This window comes from Hyla sarda, unplaced genomic scaffold, assembly GCF_029499605.1.
Source record: "Hyla sarda isolate aHylSar1 unplaced genomic scaffold, aHylSar1.hap1 scaffold_3434, whole genome shotgun sequence".
NCBI classification, from domain to species: domain Eukaryota; kingdom Metazoa; phylum Chordata; class Amphibia; order Anura; family Hylidae; genus Hyla; species Hyla sarda.
Window position 1 is genome coordinate 1 of NW_026610191.1, and position 17,026 is coordinate 17,026.

General features: G+C 55.5%; 17 non-coding genes and 10 pseudogenes across 17 annotated transcripts; all 27 read right to left on the reverse strand.

The window, feature by feature from the left end:
• Positions 1-64: 64 nt before the first annotated feature.
• Positions 65-183, reverse strand: LOC130330936 (5S ribosomal RNA). The gene has a single exon (XR_008873955.1). It is a non-coding gene; the product is annotated as a 5S ribosomal RNA (ribosomal RNA).
• Positions 184-843: 660 nt separating this feature from the next.
• On the reverse strand, positions 844-963 carry LOC130330952 (5S ribosomal RNA; annotated as a pseudogene).
• A 300-nt stretch (positions 964-1,263) lies between these two features.
• LOC130330964 (5S ribosomal RNA) lies at positions 1,264-1,382 on the reverse strand. Its single transcript, XR_008873970.1, has one exon. It is a non-coding gene; the product is annotated as a 5S ribosomal RNA (ribosomal RNA).
• Positions 1,383-2,040: 658 nt separating this feature from the next.
• Positions 2,041-2,160, reverse strand: LOC130330953 (5S ribosomal RNA; annotated as a pseudogene).
• Positions 2,161-2,460: 300 nt separating this feature from the next.
• Positions 2,461-2,579, reverse strand: LOC130330965 (5S ribosomal RNA). Its single transcript, XR_008873971.1, has one exon. It is a non-coding gene; the product is annotated as a 5S ribosomal RNA (ribosomal RNA).
• Positions 2,580-3,228: 649 nt separating this feature from the next.
• Positions 3,229-3,347, reverse strand: LOC130330944 (5S ribosomal RNA). Its single transcript, XR_008873962.1, has one exon. It is a non-coding gene; the product is annotated as a 5S ribosomal RNA (ribosomal RNA).
• Positions 3,348-4,001: 654 nt separating this feature from the next.
• On the reverse strand, positions 4,002-4,120 carry LOC130330945 (5S ribosomal RNA). The gene has a single exon (XR_008873963.1). It is a non-coding gene; the product is annotated as a 5S ribosomal RNA (ribosomal RNA).
• Positions 4,121-4,782: 662 nt separating this feature from the next.
• On the reverse strand, positions 4,783-4,902 carry LOC130330954 (5S ribosomal RNA; annotated as a pseudogene).
• A 300-nt stretch (positions 4,903-5,202) lies between these two features.
• On the reverse strand, positions 5,203-5,321 carry LOC130330948 (5S ribosomal RNA). The gene has a single exon (XR_008873966.1). It is a non-coding gene; the product is annotated as a 5S ribosomal RNA (ribosomal RNA).
• Positions 5,322-5,981: 660 nt separating this feature from the next.
• LOC130330955 (5S ribosomal RNA) lies at positions 5,982-6,101 on the reverse strand (annotated as a pseudogene).
• A 300-nt stretch (positions 6,102-6,401) lies between these two features.
• On the reverse strand, positions 6,402-6,520 carry LOC130330937 (5S ribosomal RNA). The gene has a single exon (XR_008873956.1). It is a non-coding gene; the product is annotated as a 5S ribosomal RNA (ribosomal RNA).
• Positions 6,521-7,166: 646 nt separating this feature from the next.
• LOC130330962 (5S ribosomal RNA) lies at positions 7,167-7,276 on the reverse strand (annotated as a pseudogene).
• Positions 7,277-7,576: 300 nt separating this feature from the next.
• On the reverse strand, positions 7,577-7,695 carry LOC130330938 (5S ribosomal RNA). The gene has a single exon (XR_008873957.1). It is a non-coding gene; the product is annotated as a 5S ribosomal RNA (ribosomal RNA).
• Positions 7,696-8,349: 654 nt separating this feature from the next.
• Positions 8,350-8,468, reverse strand: LOC130330946 (5S ribosomal RNA). Its single transcript, XR_008873964.1, has one exon. It is a non-coding gene; the product is annotated as a 5S ribosomal RNA (ribosomal RNA).
• A 660-nt stretch (positions 8,469-9,128) lies between these two features.
• LOC130330956 (5S ribosomal RNA) lies at positions 9,129-9,248 on the reverse strand (annotated as a pseudogene).
• A 300-nt stretch (positions 9,249-9,548) lies between these two features.
• LOC130330940 (5S ribosomal RNA) lies at positions 9,549-9,667 on the reverse strand. The gene has a single exon (XR_008873958.1). It is a non-coding gene; the product is annotated as a 5S ribosomal RNA (ribosomal RNA).
• Positions 9,668-10,325: 658 nt separating this feature from the next.
• LOC130330957 (5S ribosomal RNA) lies at positions 10,326-10,445 on the reverse strand (annotated as a pseudogene).
• Positions 10,446-10,745: 300 nt separating this feature from the next.
• Positions 10,746-10,864, reverse strand: LOC130330941 (5S ribosomal RNA). Its single transcript, XR_008873959.1, has one exon. It is a non-coding gene; the product is annotated as a 5S ribosomal RNA (ribosomal RNA).
• A 649-nt stretch (positions 10,865-11,513) lies between these two features.
• On the reverse strand, positions 11,514-11,632 carry LOC130330947 (5S ribosomal RNA). Its single transcript, XR_008873965.1, has one exon. It is a non-coding gene; the product is annotated as a 5S ribosomal RNA (ribosomal RNA).
• A 654-nt stretch (positions 11,633-12,286) lies between these two features.
• Positions 12,287-12,405, reverse strand: LOC130330949 (5S ribosomal RNA). The gene has a single exon (XR_008873967.1). It is a non-coding gene; the product is annotated as a 5S ribosomal RNA (ribosomal RNA).
• A 654-nt stretch (positions 12,406-13,059) lies between these two features.
• Positions 13,060-13,178, reverse strand: LOC130330951 (5S ribosomal RNA). Its single transcript, XR_008873968.1, has one exon. It is a non-coding gene; the product is annotated as a 5S ribosomal RNA (ribosomal RNA).
• Positions 13,179-13,838: 660 nt separating this feature from the next.
• On the reverse strand, positions 13,839-13,958 carry LOC130330958 (5S ribosomal RNA; annotated as a pseudogene).
• Positions 13,959-14,258: 300 nt separating this feature from the next.
• On the reverse strand, positions 14,259-14,377 carry LOC130330960 (5S ribosomal RNA). The gene has a single exon (XR_008873969.1). It is a non-coding gene; the product is annotated as a 5S ribosomal RNA (ribosomal RNA).
• Positions 14,378-15,038: 661 nt separating this feature from the next.
• LOC130330959 (5S ribosomal RNA) lies at positions 15,039-15,158 on the reverse strand (annotated as a pseudogene).
• Positions 15,159-15,458: 300 nt separating this feature from the next.
• Positions 15,459-15,577, reverse strand: LOC130330942 (5S ribosomal RNA). The gene has a single exon (XR_008873960.1). It is a non-coding gene; the product is annotated as a 5S ribosomal RNA (ribosomal RNA).
• A 647-nt stretch (positions 15,578-16,224) lies between these two features.
• On the reverse strand, positions 16,225-16,334 carry LOC130330963 (5S ribosomal RNA; annotated as a pseudogene).
• Positions 16,335-16,633: 299 nt separating this feature from the next.
• LOC130330943 (5S ribosomal RNA) lies at positions 16,634-16,752 on the reverse strand. Its single transcript, XR_008873961.1, has one exon. It is a non-coding gene; the product is annotated as a 5S ribosomal RNA (ribosomal RNA).
• Positions 16,753-17,026: the final 274 nt, after the last annotated feature.

Below are 17,026 nucleotides of genomic sequence, written 5' to 3' on the forward strand. Positions count from 1 at the left end.
AAGTGAATGTAAAAAAGGCATAGGGGAGACTGACCCCTGCTGGTTGAAGTGAGAAAAAGCAAAAAGCCTACAGCACCTGGTATTCCCAGGCGGTCTCCCATCCAAGTACTAACCAGGCCCGACCCTGCTTAGCTTCCGAGATCAGATGAGATCGGGCGTGTTCAGGGTGGTGTGGCCGTAGGCAGAGACGAGCCTCTCATTTGCAGCTCTTCTACTCTGCAGCCTGCCTGCCTGCCTGCCTGCTGCTCAGCACTGGGCCTGCTTCCTGCCCCCCTCCTTTCCACGCACTCAGCCCAGCTCCAAGGCTGCTTCAGCTCACTGGCTCTATGGCTTACGTACACAAACTGCTTTGCACAGGGAGCCCTTGCTCGGGCTGGCCCCTTCAGCCTCAGCCTGCTCAAAGCCTGGCCATTTCCTGGCTGGGCTGCTTTTAACTCTTATATTTACACATGCCTGGCTGCAGGGGCAATGAGCTTTTCTGGCCGGGACACGGAGCTGGATGGACGGATTGTGTGCTGACAGTAGCAAGCAGCAAACCGGCACACAGGCCTCTGCGGCTTCCAGCTCTGGCTTGCCCCAAGTTGAATGGGGGAGATTCGTCAAAACCTGCGCAGAGAAAAAGCGGAGCAGTTGCCCGTAGCAACCGATCACATTGCTTCTTTTCATTTTTTATTTGCTACCTTTTTGAAACTGGAAGAAGCCATCTCATTGGATGCTTACGGGCAATGGGCCAACTTTTCCCCCAAAACAGGTTTTCGTAAATCTCCCCCCCCCCCCCCGATATTCGGGAAAGTGCCTTCCCAGGCTGGGCCAGAGGAGAAAGTGTAAAGAAACATCGCAACCTGTCTACAGCACCCGGTATTCCCAGGAGGTCAACCATCCCAGTACTGTCCGAGCCCGACCCTGCTTGGCTTCCGAGATCAGACGAGATCGGGCATACCCAGGGTGGTGTGGCCGGTAGACACTGGCTGGCCCCACTCTGTCGCACAAGCAGCTTTCCTCCAGGCCGCGGACCGTTGCGCAAAGGGCTGGACAGCAGGTAGCGCACCCCTGCGTACATTGCAGGTGAGCCCTGGGGACGTGCAGGGACTCAAGCTGATAGGACTGTAGGAGCATATCCCGTACTGTGACGTCACATAAACAACACAAGGGAGAAAGGCCATAAAAAAAGAAGAAAAGAAGCAAATGTGCAGCTAAGAAAGTGAATGTAAAAAAGGCATAGGGGAGACTGACCCCTGCTGGTTGAAGTGAGAAAAAGCAAAAAGCCTACAGCACCTGGTATTCCCAGGCGGTCTCCCATCCAAGTACTAACCAGGCCCGACCCTGCTTAGCTTCCGAGATCAGACGAGATCGGGCGTGTTCAGGGTGGTGTGGCCGTAGGCAGAGACGAGCCTCTCATTTGCAGCTCTTCTACTCTGCAGCCTGCCTGCCTGCCTGCCTGCTGCTCAGCACTGGGCCTGCTTCCTGCCCCCCTCCTTTCCACGCACTCAGCCCAGCTCCAAGGCTGCTTCAGCTCACTGGCTCTATGGCTTACGTACACAAACTGCTTTGCACAGGGAGCCCTTGCTCGGGCTGGCCCCTTCAGCCTCAGCCTGCTCAAAGCCTGGCCATTTCCTGGCTGGGCTGCTTTTAACTCTTATATTTACACATGCCTGGCTGCAGGGGCAATGAGCTTTTCTGGCCGGGACACGGAGCTGGATGGACGGATTGTGTGCTGACAGTAGCAAGCAGCAAACCGGCACACAGGCCTCTGCGGCTTCCAGCTCTGGCTTGCCCCAAGTTGAATGGGGGAGATTCGTCAAAACCTGCGCAGAGAAAAAGCGGAGCAGTTGCCCGTAGCAACCGATCACATTGCTTCTTTTCATTTTTTATTTGCTACCTTTTTGAAACTGGAAGAAGCCATCTCATTGGATGCTTACGGGCAATGGGCCAACTTTTCCCCCAAAACAGGTTTTCGTAAATCTCCCCCCCCCCCCGATATTCGGGAAAGTGCCTTCCCAGGCTGGGCCAGAGGAGAAAGTGTAAAGAAACATCGCAACCTGTCTACAGCACCCGGTATTCCCAGGAGGTCAACCATCCCAGTACTGTCCGAGCCCGACCCTGCTTGGCTTCCGAGATCAGACGAGATCGGGCATACCCAGGGTGGTGTGGCCGGTAGACACTGGCTGGCCCCACTCTGTCGCACAAGCAGCTTTCCTCCAGGCCGCGGACCGTTGCGCAAAGGGCTGGACAGCAGGTAGCGCACCCCTGCGTACATTGCAGGTGAGCCCTGGGGACGTGCAGGGACTCAAGCTGATAGGACTGTAGGAGCATATCCCGTACTGTGACGTCACATAAACAACACAAGGGAGAAAGGCCATAAAAAAAGAAGAAAAGAAGCAAATGTGCAGCTAAGAAAGTGAATGTAAAAAAGGCATAGGGGAGACTGACCCCTGCTGGTTGAAGTGAGAAAAAGCAAAAAGCCTACAGCACCTGGTATTCCCAGGCGGTCTCCCATCCAAGTACTAACCAGGCCCGACCCTGCTTAGCTTCCGAGATCAGACGAGATCGGGCGTGTTCAGGGTGGTGTGGCCGTAGGCAGAGACGAGCCTCTCATTTGCAGCTCTTCTACTCTGCAGCCTGCCTGCCTGCTGCTCAGCACTGGGCCTGCTTCCTGCCCCCCTCCTTTCCACGCACTCAGCCCAGCTCCAAGGCTGCTTCAGCTCACTGGCTCTATGGCTTACGTACACAAACTGCTTTGCACAGGGAGCCCTTGCTCGGGCTGGCCCCTTCAGCCTCAGCCTGCTCAAAGCCTGGCCATTTCCTGGCTGGGCTGCTTTTAACTCTTATATTTACACATGCCTGGCTGCAGGGGCAATGAGCTTTTCTGGCCGGGACACGGAGCTGGATGGACGGATTGTGTGCTGACAGTAGCAAGCAGCAAACCGGCACACAGGCCTCTGCGGCTTCCAGCTCTGGCTTGCCCCAAGTTGAATGGGGGAGATTCGTCAAAACCTGCGCAGAGAAAAAGCGGAGCAGTTGCCCGTAGCAACCGATCACATTGCTTCTTTTCATTTTTTATTTGCTACCTTTTTGAAACTGGAAGAAGCCATCTCATTGGATGCTTACGGGCAATGGGCCAACTTTTCCCCCAAAACAGGTTTTCGTAAATCTCCCCCCCCCCCGATATTCGGGAAAGTGCCTTCCCAGGCTGGGCCAGAGGAGAAAGTGTAAAGAAACATCGCAACCTGTCTACAGCACCCGGTATTCCCAGGAGGTCAACCATCCCAGTACTGTCCGAGCCCAACCCTGCTTGGCTTCCGAGATCAGACGAGATCGGGCGTGTTCAGGGTGGTGTGGCCGTAGGCAGAGACGAGCCTCTCATTTGCAGCTCTTCTACTCTGCAGCCTGCCTGCCTGCCTGCTGCTCAGCACTGGGCCTGCTTCCTGCCCCCCTCCTTTCCACGCACTCAGCCCAGCTCCAAGGCTGCTTCAGCTCACTGGCTCTATGGCTTACGTACACAAACTGCTTTGCACAGGGAGCCCTTGCTCGGGCTGGCCCCTTCAGCCTCAGCCTGCTCAAAGCCTGGCCATTTCCTGGCTGGGCTGCTTTTAACTCTTATATTTACACATGCCTGGCTGCAGGGGCAATGAGCTTTTCTGGCCGGGACACGGAGCTGGATGGACGGATTGTGTGCTGACAGTAGCAAGCAGCAAACCGGCACACAGGCCTCTGCGGCTTCCAGCTCTGGCTTGCCCCAAGTTGAATGGGGGAGATTCGTCAAAACCTGCGCAGAGAAAAAGCGGAGCAGTTGCCCGTAGCAACCGATCACATTGCTTCTTTTCATTTTTTATTTGCTACCTTTTTGAAACTGGAAGAAGCCATCTCATTGGATGCTTACGGGCAATGGGCCAACTTTTCCCCCAAAACAGGTTTTCGTAAATCTCCCCCCCCCCCCGATATTCGGGAAAGTGCCTTCCCAGGCTGGGCCAGAGGAGAAAGTGTAAAGAAACATCGCAACCTGTCTACAGCACCCGGTATTCCCAGGAGGTCAACCATCCCAGTACTGTCCGAGCCCAACCCTGCTTGGCTTCCGAGATCAGACGAGATCGGGCGTGTTCAGGGTGGTGTGGCCGTAGGCAGAGACGAGCCTCTCATTTGCAGCTCTTCTACTCTGCAGCCTGCCTGCCTGCCTGCTGCTCAGCACTGGGCCTGCTTCCTGCCCCCCTCCTTTCCACGCACTCAGCCCAGCTCCAAGGCTGCTTCAGCTCACTGGCTCTATGGCTTACGTACACAAACTGCTTTGCACAGGGAGCCCTTGCTCGGGCTGGCCCCTTCAGCCTCAGCCTGCTCAAAGCCTGGCCATTTCCTGGCTGGGCTGCTTTTAACTCTTATATTTACACATGCCTGGCTGCAGGGGCAATGAGCTTTTCTGGCCGGGACACGGAGCTGGATGGACGGATTGTGTGCTGACAGTAGCAAGCAGCAAACCGGCACACAGGCCTCTGCGGCTTCCAGCTCTGGCTTGCCCCAAGTTGAATGGGGGAGATTCGTCAAAACCTGCGCAGAGAAAAAGCGGAGCAGTTGCCCGTAGCAACCGATCACATTGCTTCTTTTCATTTTTTATTTGCTACCTTTTTGAAACTGGAAGAAGCCATCTCATTGGATGCTTACGGGCAATGGGCCAACTTTTCCCCCAAAACAGGTTTTCGTAAATCTCCCCCCCCCCCCCCCCCCCCGATATTCGGGAAAGTGCCTTCCCAGGCTGGGCCAGAGGAGAAAGTGTAAAGAAACATCGCAACCTGTCTACAGCACCCGGTATTCCCAGGAGGTCAACCATCCCAGTACTGTCCGAGCCCGACCCTGCTTGGCTTCCGAGATCAGACGAGATCGGGCATACCCAGGGTGGTGTGGCCGGTAGACACTGGCTGGCCCCACTCTGTCGCACAAGCAGCTTTCCTCCAGGCCGCGGACCGTTGCGCAAAGGGCTGGACAGCAGGTAGCGCACCCCTGCGTACATTGCAGGTGAGCCCTGGGGACGTGCAGGGACTCAAGCTGATAGGACTGTAGGAGCATATCCCGTACTGTGACGTCACATAAACAACACAAGGGAGAAAGGCCATAAAAAAAGAAGAAAAGAAGCAAATGTGCAGCTAAGAAAGTGAATGTAAAAAAGGCATAGGGGAGACTGACCCCTGCTGGTTGAAGTGAGAAAAAGCAAAAAGCCTACAGCACCTGGTATTCCCAGGCGGTCTCCCATCCAAGTACTAACCAGGCCCGACCCTGCTTAGCTTCCGAGATCAGATGAGATCGGGCGTGTTCAGGGTGGTGTGGCCGTAGGCAGAGACGAGCCTCTCATTTGCAGCTCTTCTACTCTGCAGCCTGCCTGCCTGCCTGCCTGCTGCTCAGCACTGGGCCTGCTTCCTGCCCCCCTCCTTTCCACGCACTCAGCCCAGCTCCAAGGCTGCTTCAGCTCACTGGCTCTATGGCTTACGTACACAAACTGCTTTGCACAGGGAGCCCTTGCTCGGGCTGGCCCCTTCAGCCTCAGCCTGCTCAAAGCCTGGCCATTTCCTGGCTGGGCTGCTTTTAACTCTTATATTTACACATGCCTGGCTGCAGGGGCAATGAGCTTTTCTGGCCGGGACACGGAGCTGGATGGACGGATTGTGTGCTGACAGTAGCAAGCAGCAAACCGGCACACAGGCCTCTGCGGCTTCCAGCTCTGGCTTGCCCCAAGTTGAATGGGGGAGATTCGTCAAAACCTGCGCAGAGAAAAAGCGGAGCAGTTGCCCGTAGCAACCGATCACATTGCTTCTTTTCATTTTTTATTTGCTACCTTTTTGAAACTGGAAGAAGCCATCTCATTGGATGCTTACGGGCAATGGGCCAACTTTTCCCCCAAAACAGGTTTTCGTAAATCTCCCCCCCCCCCCCCGATATTCGGGAAAGTGCCTTCCCAGGCTGGGCCAGAGGAGAAAGTGTAAAGAAACATCGCAACCTGTCTACAGCACCCGGTATTCCCAGGAGGTCAACCATCCCAGTACTGTCCGAGCCCGACCCTGCTTGGCTTCCGAGATCAGACGAGATCGGGCATACCCAGGGTGGTGTGGCCGGTAGACACTGGCTGGCCCCACTCTGTCGCACAAGCAGCTTTCCTCCAGGCCGCGGACCGTTGCGCAAAGGGCTGGACAGCAGGTAGCGCACCCCTGCGTACATTGCAGGTGAGCCCTGGGGACGTGCAGGGACTCAAGCTGATAGGACTGTAGGAGCATATCCCGTACTGTGACGTCACATAAACAACACAAGGGAGAAAGGCCATAAAAAAAGAAGAAAAGAAGCAAATGTGCAGCTAAGAAAGTGAATGTAAAAAAGGCATAGGGGAGACTGACCCCTGCTGGTTGAAGTGAGAAAAAGCAAAAAGCCTACAGCACCTGGTATTCCCAGGCGGTCTCCCATCCAAGTACTAACCAGGCCCGACCCTGCTTAGCTTCCGAGATCAGACGAGATCGGGCGTGTTCAGGGTGGTGTGGCCGTAGGCAGAGACGAGCCTCTCATTTGCAGCTCTTCTACTCTGCAGCCTGCCTGCTGCTCAGCACTGGACCTGCTTCCTGCCCCCCTCCTTTCCACGCACTCAGCCCAGCTCCAAGGCTGCTTCAGCTCACTGGCTCTATGGCTTACGTACACAAACTGCTTTGCACAGGGAGCCCTTGCTCGGGCTGGCCCCTTCAGCCTCAGCCTGCTCAAAGCCTGGCCATTTCCTGGCTGGGCTGCTTTTAACTCTTATATTTACACATGCCTGGCTGCAGGGGCAATGAGCTTTTCTGGCCGGGACACGGAGCTGGATGGACGGATTGTGTGCTGACAGTAGCAAGCAGCAAACCGGCACACAGGCCTCTGCGGCTTCCAGCTCTGGCTTGCCCCAAGTTGAATGGGGGAGATTCGTCAAAACCTGCGCAGAGAAAAAGCGGAGCAGTTGCCCGTAGCAACCGATCACATTGCTTCTTTTCATTTTTTATTTGCTACCTTTTTGAAACTGGAAGAAGCCATCTCATTGGATGCTTACGGGCAATGGGCCAACTTTTCCCCCAAAACAGGTTTTCGTAAATCTCCCCCCCCCCCCGATATTCGGGAAAGTGCCTTCCCAGGCTGGGCCAGAGGAGAAAGTGTAAAGAAACATCGCAACCTGTCTACAGCACCCGGTATTCCCAGGAGGTCAACCATCCCAGTACTGTCCGAGCCCGACCCTGCTTGGCTTCCGAGATCAGGCATACCCAGGGTGGTGTGGCCGGTAGACACTGGCTGGCCCCACTCTGTCGCACAAGCAGCTTTCCTCCAGGCCGCGGACCGTTGCGCAAAGGGCTGGACAGCAGGTAGCGCACCCCTGCGTACATTGCAGGTGAGCCCTGGGGACGTGCAGGGACTCAAGCTGATAGGACTGTAGGAGCATATCCCGTACTGTGACGTCACATAAACAACACAAGGGAGAAAGGCCATAAAAAAAGAAGAAAAGAAGCAAATGTGCAGCTAAGAAAGTGAATGTAAAAAAGGCATAGGGGAGACTGACCCCTGCTGGTTGAAGTGAGAAAAAGCAAAAAGCCTACAGCACCTGGTATTCCCAGGCGGTCTCCCATCCAAGTACTAACCAGGCCCGACCCTGCTTAGCTTCCGAGATCAGACGAGATCGGGCGTGTTCAGGGTGGTGTGGCCGTAGGCAGAGACGAGTCTCTCATTTGCAGCTCTTCTACTCTGCAGCCTGCCTGCCTGCCTGCTGCTCAGCACTGGGCCTGCTTCCTGCCCCCCTCCTTTCCACGCACTCAGCCCAGCTCCAAGGCTGCTTCAGCTCACTGGCTCTATGGCTTACGTACACAAACTGCTTTGCACAGGGAGCCCTTGCTCGGGCTGGCCCCTTCAGCCTCAGCCTGCTCAAAGCCTGGCCATTTCCTGGCTGGGCTGCTTTTAACTCTTATATTTACACATGCCTGGCTGCAGGGGCAATGAGCTTTTCTGGCCGGGACACGGAGCTGGATGGACGGATTGTGTGCTGACAGTAGCAAGCAGCAAACCGGCACACAGGCCTCTGCGGCTTCCAGCTCTGGCTTGCCCCAAGTTGAATGGGGGAGATTCGTCAAAACCTGCGCAGAGAAAAAGCGGAGCAGTTGCCCGTAGCAACCGATCACATTGCTTCTTTTCATTTTTTATTTGCTACCTTTTTGAAACTGGAAGAAGCCATCTCATTGGATGCTTACGGGCAATGGGCCAACTTTTCCCCCAAAACAGGTTTTCGTAAATCTCCCCCCCCCCCCGATATTCGGGAAAGTGCCTTCCCAGGCTGGGCCAGAGGAGAAAGTGTAAAGAAACATCGCAACCTGTCTACAGCACCCGGTATTCCCAGGAGGTCAACCATCCCAGTACTGTCCGAGCCCAACCCTGCTTGGCTTCCGAGATCAGACGAGATCGGGCGTGTTCAGGGTGGTGTGGCCGTAGGCAGAGACGAGCCTCTCATTTGCAGCTCTTCTACTCTGCAGCCTGCCTGCCTGCCTGCTGCTCAGCACTGGGCCTGCTTCCTGCCCCCCTCCTTTCCACGCACTCAGCCCAGCTCCAAGGCTGCTTCAGCTCACTGGCTCTATGGCTTACGTACACAAACTGCTTTGCACAGGGAGCCCTTGCTCGGGCTGGCCCCTTCAGCCTCAGCCTGCTCAAAGCCTGGCCATTTCCTGGCTGGGCTGCTTTTAACTCTTATATTTACACATGCCTGGCTGCAGGGGCAATGAGCTTTTCTGGCCGGGACACGGAGCTGGATGGACGGATTGTGTGCTGACAGTAGCAAGCAGCAAACCGGCACACAGGCCTCTGCGGCTTCCAGCTCTGGCTTGCCCCAAGTTGAATGGGGGAGATTCGTCAAAACCTGCGCAGAGAAAAAGCGGAGCAGTTGCCCGTAGCAACCGATCACATTGCTTCTTTTCATTTTTTATTTGCTACCTTTTTGAAACTGGAAGAAGCCATCTCATTGGATGCTTACGGGCAATGGGCCAACTTTTCCCCCAAAACAGGTTTTCGTAAATCTCCCCCCCCCCCCCCCCCCGATATTCGGGAAAGTGCCTTCCCAGGCTGGGCCAGAGGAGAAAGTGTAAAGAAACATCGCAACCTGTCTACAGCACCCGGTATTCCCAGGAGGTCAACCATCCCAGTACTGTCCGAGCCCGACCCTGCTTGGCTTCCGAGATCAGACGAGATCGGGCATACCCAGGGTGGTGTGGCCGGTAGACACTGGCTGGCCCCACTCTGTCGCACAAGCAGCTTTCCTCCAGGCCGCGGACCGTTGCGCAAAGGGCTGGACAGCAGGTAGCGCACCCCTGCGTACATTGCAGGTGAGCCCTGGGGACGTGCAGGGACTCAAGCTGATAGGACTGTAGGAGCATATCCCGTACTGTGACGTCACATAAACAACACAAGGGAGAAAGGCCATAAAAAAAGAAGAAAAGAAGCAAATGTGCAGCTAAGAAAGTGAATGTAAAAAAGGCATAGGGGAGACTGACCCCTGCTGGTTGAAGTGAGAAAAAGCAAAAAGCCTACAGCACCTGGTATTCCCAGGCGGTCTCCCATCCAAGTACTAACCAGGCCCGACCCTGCTTAGCTTCCGAGATCAGACGAGATCGGGCGTGTTCAGGGTGGTGTGGCCGTAGGCAGAGACGAGCCTCTCATTTGCAGCTCTTCTACTCTGCAGCCTGCCTGCCTGCCTGCCTGCTGCTCAGCACTGGGCCTGCTTCCTGCCCCCCTCCTTTCCACGCACTCAGCCCAGCTCCAAGGCTGCTTCAGCTCACTGGCTCTATGGCTTACGTACACAAACTGCTTTGCACAGGGAGCCCTTGCTCGGGCTGGCCCCTTCAGCCTCAGCCTGCTCAAAGCCTGGCCATTTCCTGGCTGGGCTGCTTTTAACTCTTATATTTACACATGCCTGGCTGCAGGGGCAATGAGCTTTTCTGGCCGGGACACGGAGCTGGATGGACGGATTGTGTGCTGACAGTAGCAAGCAGCAAACCGGCACACAGGCCTCTGCGGCTTCCAGCTCTGGCTTGCCCCAAGTTGAATGGGGGAGATTCGTCAAAACCTGCGCAGAGAAAAAGCGGAGCAGTTGCCCGTAGCAACCGATCACATTGCTTCTTTTCATTTTTTATTTGCTACCTTTTTGAAACTGGAAGAAGCCATCTCATTGGATGCTTACGGGCAATGGGCCAACTTTTCCCCCAAAACAGGTTTTCGTAAATCTCCCCCCCCCCCCGATATTCGGGAAAGTGCCTTCCCAGGCTGGGCCAGAGGAGAAAGTGTAAAGAAACATCGCAACCTGTCTACAGCACCCGGTATTCCCAGGAGGTCAACCATCCCAGTACTGTCCGAGCCCGACCCTGCTTGGCTTCCGAGATCAGACGAGATCGGGCATACCCAGGGTGGTGTGGCCGGTAGACACTGGCTGGCCCCACTCTGTCGCACAAGCAGCTTTCCTCCAGGCCGCGGACCGTTGCGCAAAGGGCTGGACAGCAGGTAGCGCACCCCTGCGTACATTGCAGGTGAGCCCTGGGGACGTGCAGGGACTCAAGCTGATAGGACTGTAGGAGCATATCCCGTACTGTGACGTCACATAAACAACACAAGGGAGAAAGGCCATAAAAAAAGAAGAAAAGAAGCAAATGTGCAGCTAAGAAAGTGAATGTAAAAAAGGCATAGGGGAGACTGACCCCTGCTGGTTGAAGTGAGAAAAAGCAAAAAGCCTACAGCACCTGGTATTCCCAGGCGGTCTCCCATCCAAGTACTAACCAGGCCCGACCCTGCTTAGCTTCCGAGATCAGACGAGATCGGGCGTGTTCAGGGTGGTGTGGCCGTAGGCAGAGACGAGCCTCTCATTTGCAGCTCTTCTACTCTGCAGCCTGCCTGCCTGCTGCTCAGCACTGGGCCTGCTTCCTGCCCCCCTCCTTTCCACGCACTCAGCCCAGCTCCAAGGCTGCTTCAGCTCACTGGCTCTATGGCTTACGTACACAAACTGCTTTGCACAGGGAGCCCTTGCTCGGGCTGGCCCCTTCAGCCTCAGCCTGCTCAAAGCCTGGCCATTTCCTGGCTGGGCTGCTTTTAACTCTTATATTTACACATGCCTGGCTGCAGGGGCAATGAGCTTTTCTGGCCGGGACACGGAGCTGGATGGACGGATTGTGTGCTGACAGTAGCAAGCAGCAAACCGGCACACAGGCCTCTGCGGCTTCCAGCTCTGGCTTGCCCCAAGTTGAATGGGGGAGATTCGTCAAAACCTGCGCAGAGAAAAAGCGGAGCAGTTGCCCGTAGCAACCGATCACATTGCTTCTTTTCATTTTTTATTTGCTACCTTTTTGAAACTGGAAGAAGCCATCTCATTGGATGCTTACGGGCAATGGGCCAACTTTTCCCCCAAAACAGGTTTTCGTAAATCTCCCCCCCCCCCGATATTCGGGAAAGTGCCTTCCCAGGCTGGGCCAGAGGAGAAAGTGTAAAGAAACATCGCAACCTGTCTACAGCACCCGGTATTCCCAGGAGGTCAACCATCCCAGTACTGTCCGAGCCCAACCCTGCTTGGCTTCCGAGATCAGACGAGATCGGGCGTGTTCAGGGTGGTGTGGCCGTAGGCAGAGACGAGCCTCTCATTTGCAGCTCTTCTACTCTGCAGCCTGCCTGCCTGCCTGCTGCTCAGCACTGGGCCTGCTTCCTGCCCCCCTCCTTTCCACGCACTCAGCCCAGCTCCAAGGCTGCTTCAGCTCACTGGCTCTATGGCTTACGTACACAAACTGCTTTGCACAGGGAGCCCTTGCTCGGGCTGGCCCCTTCAGCCTCAGCCTGCTCAAAGCCTGGCCATTTCCTGGCTGGGCTGCTTTTAACTCTTATATTTACACATGCCTGGCTGCAGGGGCAATGAGCTTTTCTGGCCGGGACACGGAGCTGGATGGACGGATTGTGTGCTGACAGTAGCAAGCAGCAAACCGGCACACAGGCCTCTGCGGCTTCCAGCTCTGGCTTGCCCCAAGTTGAATGGGGGAGATTCGTCAAAACCTGCGCAGAGAAAAAGCGGAGCAGTTGCCCGTAGCAACCGATCACATTGCTTCTTTTCATTTTTTATTTGCTACCTTTTTGAAACTGGAAGAAGCCATCTCATTGGATGCTTACGGGCAATGGGCCAACTTTTCCCCCAAAACAGGTTTTCGTAAATCTCCCCCCCCCCCCGATATTCGGGAAAGTGCCTTCCCAGGCTGGGCCAGAGGAGAAAGTGTAAAGAAACATCGCAACCTGTCTACAGCACCCGGTATTCCCAGGAGGTCAACCATCCCAGTACTGTCCGAGCCCAACCCTGCTTGGCTTCCGAGATCAGACGAGATCGGGCGTGTTCAGGGTGGTGTGGCCGTAGGCAGAGACGAGCCTCTCATTTGCAGCTCTTCTACTCTGCAGCCTGCCTGCCTGCCTGCTGCTCAGCACTGGGCCTGCTTCCTGCCCCCCTCCTTTCCACGCACTCAGCCCAGCTCCAAGGCTGCTTCAGCTCACTGGCTCTATGGCTTACGTACACAAACTGCTTTGCACAGGGAGCCCTTGCTCGGGCTGGCCCCTTCAGCCTCAGCCTGCTCAAAGCCTGGCCATTTCCTGGCTGGGCTGCTTTTAACTCTTATATTTACACATGCCTGGCTGCAGGGGCAATGAGCTTTTCTGGCCGGGACACGGAGCTGGATGGACGGATTGTGTGCTGACAGTAGCAAGCAGCAAACCGGCACACAGGCCTCTGCGGCTTCCAGCTCTGGCTTGCCCCAAGTTGAATGGGGGAGATTCGTCAAAACCTGCGCAGAGAAAAAGCGGAGCAGTTGCCCGTAGCAACCGATCACATTGCTTCTTTTCATTTTTTATTTGCTACCTTTTTGAAACTGGAAGAAGCCATCTCATTGGATGCTTACGGGCAATGGGCCAACTTTTCCCCCAAAACAGGTTTTCGTAAATCTCCCCCCCCCCCCGATATTCGGGAAAGTGCCTTCCCAGGCTGGGCCAGAGGAGAAAGTGTAAAGAAACATCGCAACCTGTCTACAGCACCCGGTATTCCCAGGAGGTCAACCATCCCAGTACTGTCCGAGCCCAACCCTGCTTGGCTTCCGAGATCAGACGAGATCGGGCGTGTTCAGGGTGGTGTGGCCGTAGGCAGAGACGAGCCTCTCATTTGCAGCTCTTCTACTCTGCAGCCTGCCTGCCTGCCTGCTGCTCAGCACTGGGCCTGCTTCCTGCCCCCCTCCTTTCCACGCACTCAGCCCAGCTCCAAGGCTGCTTCAGCTCACTGGCTCTATGGCTTACGTACACAAACTGCTTTGCACAGGGAGCCCTTGCTCGGGCTGGCCCCTTCAGCCTCAGCCTGCTCAAAGCCTGGCCATTTCCTGGCTGGGCTGCTTTTAACTCTTATATTTACACATGCCTGGCTGCAGGGGCAATGAGCTTTTCTGGCCGGGACACGGAGCTGGATGGACGGATTGTGTGCTGACAGTAGCAAGCAGCAAACCGGCACACAGGCCTCTGCGGCTTCCAGCTCTGGCTTGCCCCAAGTTGAATGGGGGAGATTCGTCAAAACCTGCGCAGAGAAAAAGCGGAGCAGTTGCCCGTAGCAACCGATCACATTGCTTCTTTTCATTTTTTATTTGCTACCTTTTTGAAACTGGAAGAAGCCATCTCATTGGATGCTTACGGGCAATGGGCCAACTTTTCCCCCAAAACAGGTTTTCGTAAATCTCCCCCCCCCCCCCCCCCCGATATTCGGGAAAGTGCCTTCCCAGGCTGGGCCAGAGGAGAAAGTGTAAAGAAACATCGCAACCTGTCTACAGCACCCGGTATTCCCAGGAGGTCAACCATCCCAGTACTGTCCGAGCCCGACCCTGCTTGGCTTCCGAGATCAGACGAGATCGGGCATACCCAGGGTGGTGTGGCCGGTAGACACTGGCTGGCCCCACTCTGTCGCACAAGCAGCTTTCCTCCAGGCCGCGGACCGTTGCGCAAAGGGCTGGACAGCAGGTAGCGCACCCCTGCGTACATTGCAGGTGAGCCCTGGGGACGTGCAGGGACTCAAGCTGATAGGACTGTAGGAGCATATCCCGTACTGTGACGTCACATAAACAACACAAGGGAGAAAGGCCATAAAAAAAGAAGAAAAGAAGCAAATGTGCAGCTAAGAAAGTGAATGTAAAAAAGGCATAGGGGAGACTGACCCCTGCTGGTTGAAGTGAGAAAAAGCAAAAAGCCTACAGCACCTGGTATTCCCAGGCGGTCTCCCATCCAAGTACTAACCAGGCCCGACCCTGCTTAGCTTCCGAGATCAGATGAGATCGGGCGTGTTCAGGGTGGTGTGGCCGTAGGCAGAGACGAGCCTCTCATTTGCAGCTCTTCTACTCTGCAGCCTGCCTGCCTGCCTGCCTGCTGCTCAGCACTGGGCCTGCTTCCTGCCCCCCTCCTTTCCACGCACTCAGCCCAGCTCCAAGGCTGCTTCAGCTCACTGGCTCTATGGCTTACGTACACAAACTGCTTTGCACAGGGAGCCCTTGCTCGGGCTGGCCCCTTCAGCCTCAGCCTGCTCAAAGCCTGGCCATTTCCTGGCTGGGCTGCTTTTAACTCTTATATTTACACATGCCTGGCTGCAGGGGCAATGAGCTTTTCTGGCCGGGACATGGAGCTGGATGGACGGATTGTGTGCTGACAGTAGCAAGCAGCAAACCGGCACACAGGCCTCTGCGGCTTCCAGCTCTGGCTTGCCCCAAGTTGAATGGGGGAGATTCGTCAAAACCTGCGCAGAGAAAAAGCGGAGCAGTTGCCCGTAGCAACCGATCACATTGCTTCTTTTCATTTTTTATTTGCTACCTTTTTGAAACTGGAAGAAGCCATCTCATTGGATGCTTACGGGCAATGGGCCAACTTTTCCCCCAAAACAGGTTTTCGTAAATCTCCCCCCCCCCCCCCCGATATTCGGGAAAGTGCCTTCCCAGGCTGGGCCAGAGGAGAAAGTGTAAAGAAACATCGCAACCTGTCTACAGCACCCGGTATTCCCAGGAGGTCAACCATCCCAGTACTGTCCGAGCCCGACCCTGCTTGGCTTCCGAGATCAGACGAGATCGGGCATACCCAGGGTGGTGTGGCCGGTAGACACTGGCTGGCCCCACTCTGTCGCACAAGCAGCTTTCCTCCAGGCCGCGGACCGTTGCGCAAAGGGCTGGACAGCAGGTAGCGCACCCCTGCGTACATTGCAGGTGAGCCCTGGGGACGTGCAGGGACTCAAGCTGATAGGACTGTAGGAGCATATCCCGTACTGTGACGTCACATAAACAACACAAGGGAGAAAGGCCATAAAAAAAGAAGAAAAGAAGCAAATGTGCAGCTAAGAAAGTGAATGTAAAAAAGGCATAGGGGAGACTGACCCCTGCTGGTTGAAGTGAGAAAAAGCAAAAAGCCTACAGCACCTGGTATTCCCAGGCGGTCTCCCATCCAAGTACTAACCAGGCCCGACCCTGCTTAGCTTCCGAGATCAGACGAGATCGGGCGTGTTCAGGGTGGTGTGGCCGTAGGCAGAGACGAGCCTCTCATTTGCAGCTCTTCTACTCTGCAGCCTGCCTGCTGCTCAGCACTGGACCTGCTTCCTGCCCCCCTCCTTTCCACGCACTCAGCCCAGCTCCAAGGCTGCTTCAGCTCACTGGCTCTATGGCTTACGTACACAAACTGCTTTGCACAGGGAGCCCTTGCTCGGGCTGGCCCCTTCAGCCTCAGCCTGCTCAAAGCCTGGCCATTTCCTGGCTGGGCTGCTTTTAACTCTTATATTTACACATGCCTGGCTGCAGGGGCAATGAGCTTTTCTGGCCGGGACACGGAGCTGGATGGACGGATTGTGTGCTGACAGTAGCAAGCAGCAAACCGGCACACAGGCCTCTGCGGCTTCCAGCTCTGGCTTGCCCCAAGTTGAATGGGGGAGATTCGTCAAAACCTGCGCAGAGAAAAAGCGGAGCAGTTGCCCGTAGCAACCGATCACATTGCTTCTTTTCATTTTTTATTTGCTACCTTTTTGAAACTGGAAGAAGCCATCTCATTGGATGCTTACGGGCAATGGGCCAACTTTTCCCCCAAAACAGGTTTTCGTAAATCTCCCCCCCCCCCCCGATATTCGGGAAAGTGCCTTCCCAGGCTGGGCCAGAGGAGAAAGTGTAAAGAAACATCGCAACCTGTCTACAGCACCCGGTATTCCCAGGAGGTCAACCATCCCAGTACTGTCCGAGCCCGACCCTGCTTGGCTTCCGAGATCAGGCATACCCAGGGTGGTGTGGCCGGTAGACACTGGCTGGCCCCACTCTGTCGCACAAGCAGCTTTCCTCCAGGCCGCGGACCGTTGCGCAAAGGGCTGGACAGCAGGTAGCGCACCCCTGCGTACATTGCAGGTGAGCCCTGGGGACGTGCAGGGACTCAAGCTGATAGGACTGTAGGAGCATATCCCGTACTGTGACGTCACATAAACAACACAAGGGAGAAAGGCCATAAAAAAAGAAGAAAAGAAGCAAATGTGCAGCTAAGAAAGTGAATGTAAAAAAGGCATAGGGGAGACTACCCCTGCTGGTTGAAGTGAGAAAAAGCAAAAAGCCTACAGCACCTGGTATTCCCAGGCGGTCTCCCATCCAAGTACTAACCAGGCCCGACCCTGCTTAGCTTCCGAGATCAGACGAGATCGGGCGTGTTCAGGGTGGTGTGGCCGTAGGCAGAGACGAGCCTCTCATTTGCAGCTCTTCTACTCTGCAGCCTGCCTGCCTGCCTGCTGCTCAGCACTGGGCCTGCTTCCTGCCCCCCTCCTTTCCACGCACTCAGCCCAGCTCCAAGGCTGCTTCAGCTCACTGGCTCTATGGCTTACGTACACAAACTGCTTTGCACAGGGAGCCCTTGCTCGGGCTGGCCCCTTCAGCCTCAGCCTGCTCAAAGCCTGGCCATTTCCTGGCTGGGCTGCTTTTAACTCTTATATTTACACATGCCTGGCTGC